Below are 8455 nucleotides of genomic sequence, written 5' to 3'. Positions count from 1 at the left end.
TTCGCGGACCCATTCAAGTCAATGGGACCGTGAAAAAATGCGGAGGCACACAAGATTGTCATCCGCGTCCGTTTTTTTTCTATCATTTGCATGGCAAACTTGACTTAGACTTTTTTTTACTTTCCTTCATGTCTGGTGATCCTCCAAAAATAAAGGAAGACACACGGAAACAAAAACGGAAACGGATCACAGAACAACGGAACCCCATTTTGCGGAATGGAACACAACAAAGGTCGTGTGCATGAGGCCTGAGTGTCCCTATCCTAAGATGCTGTTATGGTCTATGGCCTTTAGGTCTGGCAGCAGTCCTATGTAAAACCACAAACAGTGCCTGGTTTATATCACAAGGATTGAACCCACTGGATGGTGTAGCTCTAGCTGATGTAAATGGGTCACAAGTGGCTGTCAGGAAACGCTGGGAGTTGTAGTTTCACAACAACTGAAGAGTCACAGGTTGGAGACCACTGATAGCCGGGTCTTGTGCCAGTGGTGGGGAATGGGTTAAAGGGGCTCAACCACTTAGCAATGACCACAGGATTATGTGATGTGAACGAAGGGTCATGTGCAAGAAACCAGTAAAATGACTTCATGCCCTTGGGGAGGACGGCGGAAACAATGGAGGGTTAATTGTCCGTATCTCTTGTTTGTAACTAGAACTACTGCTCCCATCGTGGTAAGCCTGGTTTGCCGATGTGGAAGTAGTGAGTGTGGATATGGCAGTAATATACAGAGCCTGCTCTATACGGCATCTGCTGAGCAGGGGAGACAGGACAGCTCCCAATATCCCCCCATGTGGACCCCAATCTGCGGTGCTGTCATTTGTGCCAAATTGATCAGATAGCTTCCATTGCAAATATGGGAGTGCTGTAAACAGCTTAGATACAGTTAGATACATCACAGTGCAGAGAATAGCCTTGCAAGCTTCTGTTAGATTGCACTGGACTGCTGAAAACAGGCTTGTGAGCTTAGATACAGTTAGATACATTGCAACGCAGAGAACACCTTGTAAGCCTCCATTAGACTACAGGGAAAGCAGGCTTGTGAGCTTAGATACAGTTAGATACATTGCAATGTAAGAGGACAAACCTGTAAGCTTCCATAAGATACACTGGACTGCTGAAAAACAGGCTTGTGAGCTTAGATACAGTTAGATACACTGCAACGCAGAGAACACCAAGCCTCCATTAGACTACAGGGAAAGCAGGCTTGTAAGCTTAGATACAGTTAGATACATTGCAAGGCAGAGAACACCAAGTCTCCATTAGACTACAGGGAAAGCAGGCTTGTAAGCTTAGATACAGTTAGATACATTGCAAGGCAGAGAACACCAAGTCTCCATTAGACTACAGGGAAAGCAGGCTTGTAAGCTTAGATACAGTTAGATACATTGCAAGGCAGAGAACACCAAGTCTCCATTAGACTACAGGGAAAGCAGGCTTGTAAGCTTAGATACAGTTAGATACATTGCAAGGCAGAGAACAAATCTATAAGCTTCCATAAGATACATTGGGCAGCTGAAAACAGGCTTGTGAGCTTAGATACAGTTGGATACATCACAGTGCAGAGAATAGCCTTGCAAGCTTCTGTTAGATTGCACTGGACTGCTGAAAACAGACTTGTAAGCTTAGATACAGTTAGATACGTTGCAAGGCAGAGAACACCTTGTAAGCTTCCATAAGATACATTGGACTGCTGAAAGCAAGCTTGTAAGCTTAGATACAGTTAGATACATTGCAATGTAAGAGGACAAACCTGTAAGCTTCCATAAGATACACTGGACTGCTGAAAAACAGGCTTGTAAGCTTAGATACAGTTAGATACGTTGCAAGGCAGAGAACACCTTGTAAGCCTCCATTAGACCACAGGGGAAAGCAGGCTTGTGAGCGTAGATACAGTTAGATACATTGCAATGCAGAGAACAAATCTATAAGCTTCCATAAGATACATTGGACGGCTGAAAACAGGCTTGTGAGCTTAGATACAGTTGGATACACTGCAATGCAGTAGACAGATTTGTAACCTTCCATTCCACATAACCTTGTGAGTTTAGATACAGTTAGATACATTGCAAAACAGAATTGCAGATAACAGCCTTGTAAGCTTCCTTTAGATAGACTGCACCTGCTGAAAACAGGCTTGTAAACTTAGATACAGTTAGATACGTTGCAATGCAGAGGACAGGCTTCTAACCTTCCATGAGAATGCTGAAAACAGCCTTGTCAGTTTAGATACATTCGGGTGCTGAGTAGATACACTGCAATGCAGATAACAGCCTTGTATCTAAGCCTGCCCGGCGGTGTATCTCACTGTATCTCAGCTCGCTCTCTAGCACTAGAAACTAGATCTCTGGGTGCAGCAGTCAGCGGCTGGCAGCCACGCCCAATTAGGGGTGTGTCCGTGCAGACGCCCCTCCCCCTTGCTGGCAGAGCAGAGGATCCCGGGGATCGCAGGTTAGTCGCCGCTGGAGGCTGGAGCTGCTGGAGCTGCCGGAGCCCCCGCCGCTCTAGTATTGGGGTGAGTCTGGAGGGTGGTGCATTAGACGGGGCCCTATTATAAACAGGGGCCCCTGCGGCTGTCCTGTTAGTTTACAGGTAATGTGCATTCATTCACTGACAGCATGCTTTTACAGTAGGGTTAGTGACAGTAGGACTACAAGTTCCAGCAAATTCTCTTAGTTTACATGACAGCATGCTTTTACAGTAGGGTCCCTGATGCTAGGAGATATATAATTTTTTGTGTTTTTTTTTTTTCTGCATTTGTCATCTTTTCACTTGTTATTTTGTCAGCCCGGAGACTAATCCTGTGGTGTGACAGCTGCCGTCCTGGGGATGAGGCGCCTCTAAGGAACATTTACAGTAAGTGTCGCAGTTTTTTTTTCGTTTTTTTTCCGTACAACTAGTTGGGATTCCAGATATTCATTGAACTTTTAGTTTTTGTGCCTTTTGAATAGTGTAATATAAAATTTGCATTGACTTTAATGTGAATAAACAACCACCGGGATCATTTCAACCTGTGACTCTCCAGCTGTCACAAAACTACAACTCCCAGCATGTGTCAGGGCATGCTGGGAGATGTAGTTCTGCTTACAACTCCTAGCATGTGTCAGGGCATGCTGGGAGATGTAGTTCTGCGACAGCTGGAGAGTCACTGGTTTGAGGTCACTGAATTAGCGTGAAATGAATGGTCTTCAAAATGCAAACAACTATGAAAATGTCATAATATATCTAATAGTCGTTTAAATTAGAGAGCGGACTATGTCGTTCCCCCACTTTGAGGAGCGTCCAATGGAATTCTTTCATTTAGCGAAGGAAAATTGGCGCGCACGCTATTTAAACAAGTTTTTATTTTTATTTTTCTTTATGGCTATTTCATCTATATTACTTCATGGTATCATTTGCTGTGATCGCACAGGACAACGTCTAAAACCAGTTTAAAATCAAGCCACTGGGTGAACTGGGAACAGAGATGCACTTGTTTCCCTCCCGTCCTGCTTCAGTTTGGATTGTGTTGTTCCACATTTTGCCTCCAGGTGGCAGCGACTTGTCTTCTTGGAGTTTTCCTGGGAATCCATTCTCGGGATCTCCTCGAGTCAGCGACATAATTCTGTGAGCTGTGCTTAGGTTTAGGGGATTTATTGCTTGCGTCTGGCTCAGGCGGTGTGGGGGGTTGGGGAGTATTTACAGTAAATTCTCACTTGGTGGGAGCCCGGATGTAGGAGGTACTCGCAGGTTACTGAGCCCCTTCCTCTCTGCGCCAGCGGATCCAGAGATCAGTCAGGGATTGACTCATGGAAGGTGTTTTTCTTATGAGAATTCTAAGGCCTCTTTCACACGAGCGTGACGCATCGGCTCCGGATGCGTTCAGTGAAACTCGCACCATTTTGCAAGCAAATTCAGTCAGTTTTGTCTACGATTGCGTTTAGTTTTTTCCGCATGGGTGCAATGCGTTTTTCACGAGCGTGATAAAAAACTAAAAAAAAAAGGTTTACAAACATCATCTCCTAGCAACCATCAGTGAAAAACGCATTGCATCCGCACTTGCTTGATGTTGTTTGTAAACCTTCCGTTTTTTATCACACGCGTGGAAAAACGCATCAAAACGCATTGCACCCGTGCGGAAACAACTGAACGCAAACGCAGACAAAACTGACCGAACTTGCTTGCAAAATGGTGCGAGTTTTCCTGAACGCACCCGGAGCTAATCCGTCATGCTCGTGTGAAAGAGGCCTGAGCCCTGAGGCTGCACAAAAGTGTCAGAAATGTGCAAACTGACCTTTACCGGTGATTTTATACGGAGTGAATTACTCGTTTAGCTTGGCGCTTGTGCACGCTCTCTCGCTCTTTCTCTCAAGCTCTGTCTTGTGTGCGCTTTCTTGAGCACTCTCTCACGCTCTTTCTCCCTCACACACTCTCCTGTACTGTAGTACTAATTCACACACGCACAATCATTGCGGACAATGTATGAAAATTGGCGCAAATTAAATCTGGCTTCCTCGCCCATAACAACCGATCCGATTCTCCCTAATTATTTTGCCCAAGGGCCTTGGCAAATTAAGAGCAGTAACCTGATTGGTTGCTATGGGCAACTACTCCATTTTTTTTTCTTTGCCCCAGCCGTGACATACTTTCCCGCTGAGGATGATGGTGTAGAGGTTCCCTGGACAGACGCCCCGTGTCTTATAAAGTGGGGGAGGGGGTGTCAGTGACGGGGAAAAATAGCGATGCGTGAACCCTATAAAGTGTGGTGCCATGTGGTTCCTGTCAGCCAATCAGCTGTGAGGGCCATGTCATTTACGTACAAGGCACGTGCGGCTGGTAGGGTTGTGTTTCTTGGGTAATAAATGCGTTACAAACACAGCAGCGGTCACAATGCAGCAGAATCTGTAAATGTGGCCGTGTCCCATTGTTGACCACTGATCTGGGGAGACCTGCTATGGCGCCTTACGTTCGGCCGAGGATGCTAGTGCGGCTGCCGCTCAGGGGTTAATTGTCATTTGTACAAGTACACACAAGGCGCTGAGGAAACCTCCTTTGTGCCTGACCCTCCCTATTACCAAACAGTCTGGGAGGATGGGGGTTGTATGCTCTGTGTATTGCTGTGTATTTTATACTGTTTAGTACATATTTAACTTCTCCTTTGCTGCTGGCGCCAGAGGCTCGTATGGGAGAATATTATAACCGTCTACGCGGTCGCTGTGTTTTAAGACCAGACTCAACTCTACCTCGGACTCGGACACTAGGCCGAAAGCTATGGAGGCGAAAAGGTGTCCATGGCAACCAATCAAATCTCTTCTTTCATTTTGCTTTAGAGAAATGAAAGCTGACTGGTTGCTATGGGCAACACCTCCAGTTTATATAATGCCACTGCTTTTTATACATGAGGCCCACGGGGGGATGAGGGGTGGGGGGCACACTTTTTGATACTTTTGTAAGGATGTCTTTAAATTTTAAAGGGGTTGTCCCACAAAAAATATTCTACAGTTTTCCAACCAGCACCTGGATCTGAATACTTTTGTAATTGCATGTAATTTCAAAATTTAGCAGGGCCACTGAGTTATTCAGTAAAATCTATCTGTATAGCGCCACCTGCTGTTTGTTCTTTTTCCTATTTCTTTGTCCGACTCCCTGAGGTGGACACACATGCTCGGTTTCATCCCTCAACTGCCTCCTGAGCTGTGATAGGGAAAGAGCTGCAGCAGAAAGGACACGCACCCTGAGCTGCAGCAGAAAGGACACTCCCCTTGAGCTGTTATAGGGAGAGAGCTGCAGCAGAAAGACACGCCCCCCTGAGCTGCCAGCTTAATATAAAAGTAGCAGAGCAATGAATGGGGAGATCTCTGGATCCATGTGAGGTGCAGGGCTGGTTCTAGCTTTGTCACGTACTGAGGTCTCTGGATCCATGTGAGGTACAGGGCTGGTTCTGAGGTTGTCACGTACTGATTTTTATTTTTATTGTTGAATCTCTTTTTATTGTAAAGAAAGACAAAGCAATTGAACATAACGTCAAAGACAATATAAACAGTAAATGTCCCCTAATTCCATGTCCCAAAAAGAAGTATCAATGATTAGACTGACATAAATTACAGCATAACCCTTTAGATCAGAGACTATGAGGGATAAAGTGATCGGGAATCGCTTAGCGCGGACATTCCAAGTGGCTTAGCAATCGAAGAAACATAAAGTGCAAATTTCAGAGCCAAGTATGTGTGAGGGGAATGTAACAAGCACTCAGGTCGGATTCCTAAATTGCACACTAATAGTAAGGCAAGCCTAGGGCTATTAATATATGACTCATGGTAGAAAATAACAAAACAACAACTGACATAAATAGGGAAACAAACAGGGGTACGACATAGACATACAAAAGAATAGGAAGGGAAGGGGAAAAAGGGGGGGGGGGGAAAGGAAGGAGGGAAGGGGAAGGATGACTAGAAAACATATCAAGAAGTCCAGGTGTATTCACCTGTACCTAGCCAGGTTGATTTTTATTTTTTACATTAATCATGGATAACCCGATCAGGATTGTGTGCGGATTTCCCGCGTGGAAAATCTGGACCGTAGGTCATATACAATGTATTCTATGAGAATTTGAAATTCTCATGCACACGATGCAGATTTTTTTCAGCCGGATTTTGGCCTACGGTATGGATTTTAAAATCTGCAGCATGTGTCAATTTATTTTATTTTTCCTGTCCGGATTTTCTCCATTCACTTCAATGAGAGAGTAAAATCTGCTTTAAATCCGCACCAATTGATGGATTTCGGATTTCTCTGCGGATTTCAGTGCCGATTGTCCGCACATAAATCCTGAAAGTGTGCATTTACCCTAATGGTCTATGTTCCGGGTTTTTCAACATGTCTGGCTCTCGTTGACAGGTGGACTTTCTCTGCTCCGCCGTATTAGATGGTCGGATAATGTTCTAATTGGTTACTTGTGTCCTAATTACCCAGACTGTGCTAATTAATGTATTTACAGCCCAGGATTTTCCCACTTACTGTACTCATGAAGCCCATTGAGCGACGTGCAGGATTTGCCACTGCAGACACCAACAATCCCGACACGCCTGATGTCAAAAGCTAGTGTGAGATTAGGCGGCCATTACCGTCAGTGTGTATTCACTGTCACACTTGTGACCATGCTCATTGTGGGCGATTATGTACGCTCGGGAGTGACTAGAATGAGAAGAGGCTACTTATTGTAGCTCGCAGGCCTGTAATTGGCCATACTGTGGAAAATTCTATGCAGCCGATAAACGGAGACTTCCTCTAGATGCAGTTTTCTCATGCAGTTATCGGGGTCTCGGGAGTCTCCTGGGTGCGTGTAATGGTGACTGTATCATAGCCATGCTGTGTGTATAACTGGGTGCGCCCGGTAATTTAGGTGTTTTTTGTTTGGTTCCTCAGGATTTGCATTAGTTTCCTGAGTATTAGAAATGGGTTTATTCCGTCATTTATAAGTATGGTGTGTCTTACAATTGGACATTAAAAAATATTTCAGTATACATAATTTTCCACTGCAGATTTAAAAAAAAAAAAAAGCTCTTGAGAGTAAGCCAAATGTCATCTCCGAACTGCGGGTGCACTGCTGCGGAATCCTCCCTTAATGGTGTGTGCCCTGCCATGCCCACACGGAGCGCGCCCTGCTGCGGAATCCTCCCTTAATGGTGTGTGCCCTGCCACTCCCACCCGGAGCGCGCCCTGCTGCGGAATCCTCCCCGACCCGGAGCGCGCCCTGCTGCGGAATCCTCCCCGACCCGGAGCGCGCCCTGCTGCGGAATCCTCCCCGACCCGGAGCGCGCCCTGCTGCGGAATCCTCCCCGACCCGGAGCGCGCCCTGCTGCGGAATCCTCCCCGACCCGGAGCGCGCCCTGCTGCGGAATCCTCCCCGACCCGGAGCGCGCCCTGGGGTTTACGGGTTTACATCATATACAATGAATGGATTGCCTGATGATCGGAGTATATTCACATGCAGCAGATTTGGTGCAGAAACTTCTGCAAATCAAAATGAGCTCCTTCCATCTGGATGCAGAGTTCGGCAACATGCACATGGACTTCTGCAAGCACCATTCAGATGTATAGGACAGTTTCAAATCTGCATGTGTGAATACAACCGTACTGTAAAATCCCATTAATCTGGCACCCAGTAGCCCAGCCTGCAACAAAAGATAGTCCTGGGAAAATCACGTGATTGTCCGTCACTGGAAATATCTGTGTGGACCCCAAAACCTTCAGGACCTGCACTGCTGGAATCTATTGGCGTCAAGCTGTCGGTGCACAGATGACAGGACTGATGCTACAAGGACCCGTCCCCTCTCCTGACATGCTTGTATCCCCCATGTAATACCAATTCTGGAGCATCTATTCTTATGACTCTATGTGGTGCCATTCCTTTATTATTCCTTCTAGAAGTTATGAATGAATTGCTAGCAGTCTGCAATAAAGGTCCAGTCGGGTGT

The 8455-nt window shown here is 45.9% G+C and overlaps 1 protein-coding gene across 1 annotated transcript in view; it reads left to right on the top strand.

The window, feature by feature from the left end:
• Positions 1-2587: 2587 nt before the first annotated feature.
• The window catches only part of LYPD6B (LY6/PLAUR domain containing 6B), a 45703-nt gene continuing 39835 nt past the window's right edge, over positions 2588-8455 (top strand). The window contains exons 1-2 of the mRNA XM_040441377.1: positions 2588-2591; positions 2787-2855. The gene's annotated coding sequence lies outside the window, so the exon portion shown is untranslated. The remainder of the gene's footprint in view (positions 2592-2786; positions 2856-8455) is intronic.

The sequence above is a fragment of the Bufo bufo genome, chromosome 7 (assembly GCF_905171765.1).
Source record: "Bufo bufo chromosome 7, aBufBuf1.1, whole genome shotgun sequence".
NCBI classification, from domain to species: Eukaryota; Metazoa; Chordata; class Amphibia; order Anura; family Bufonidae; genus Bufo; species Bufo bufo.
The sequence above is the reverse complement of the archived record's forward strand: the minus strand, read 5'-3'. Positions and strand labels throughout refer to the sequence as shown.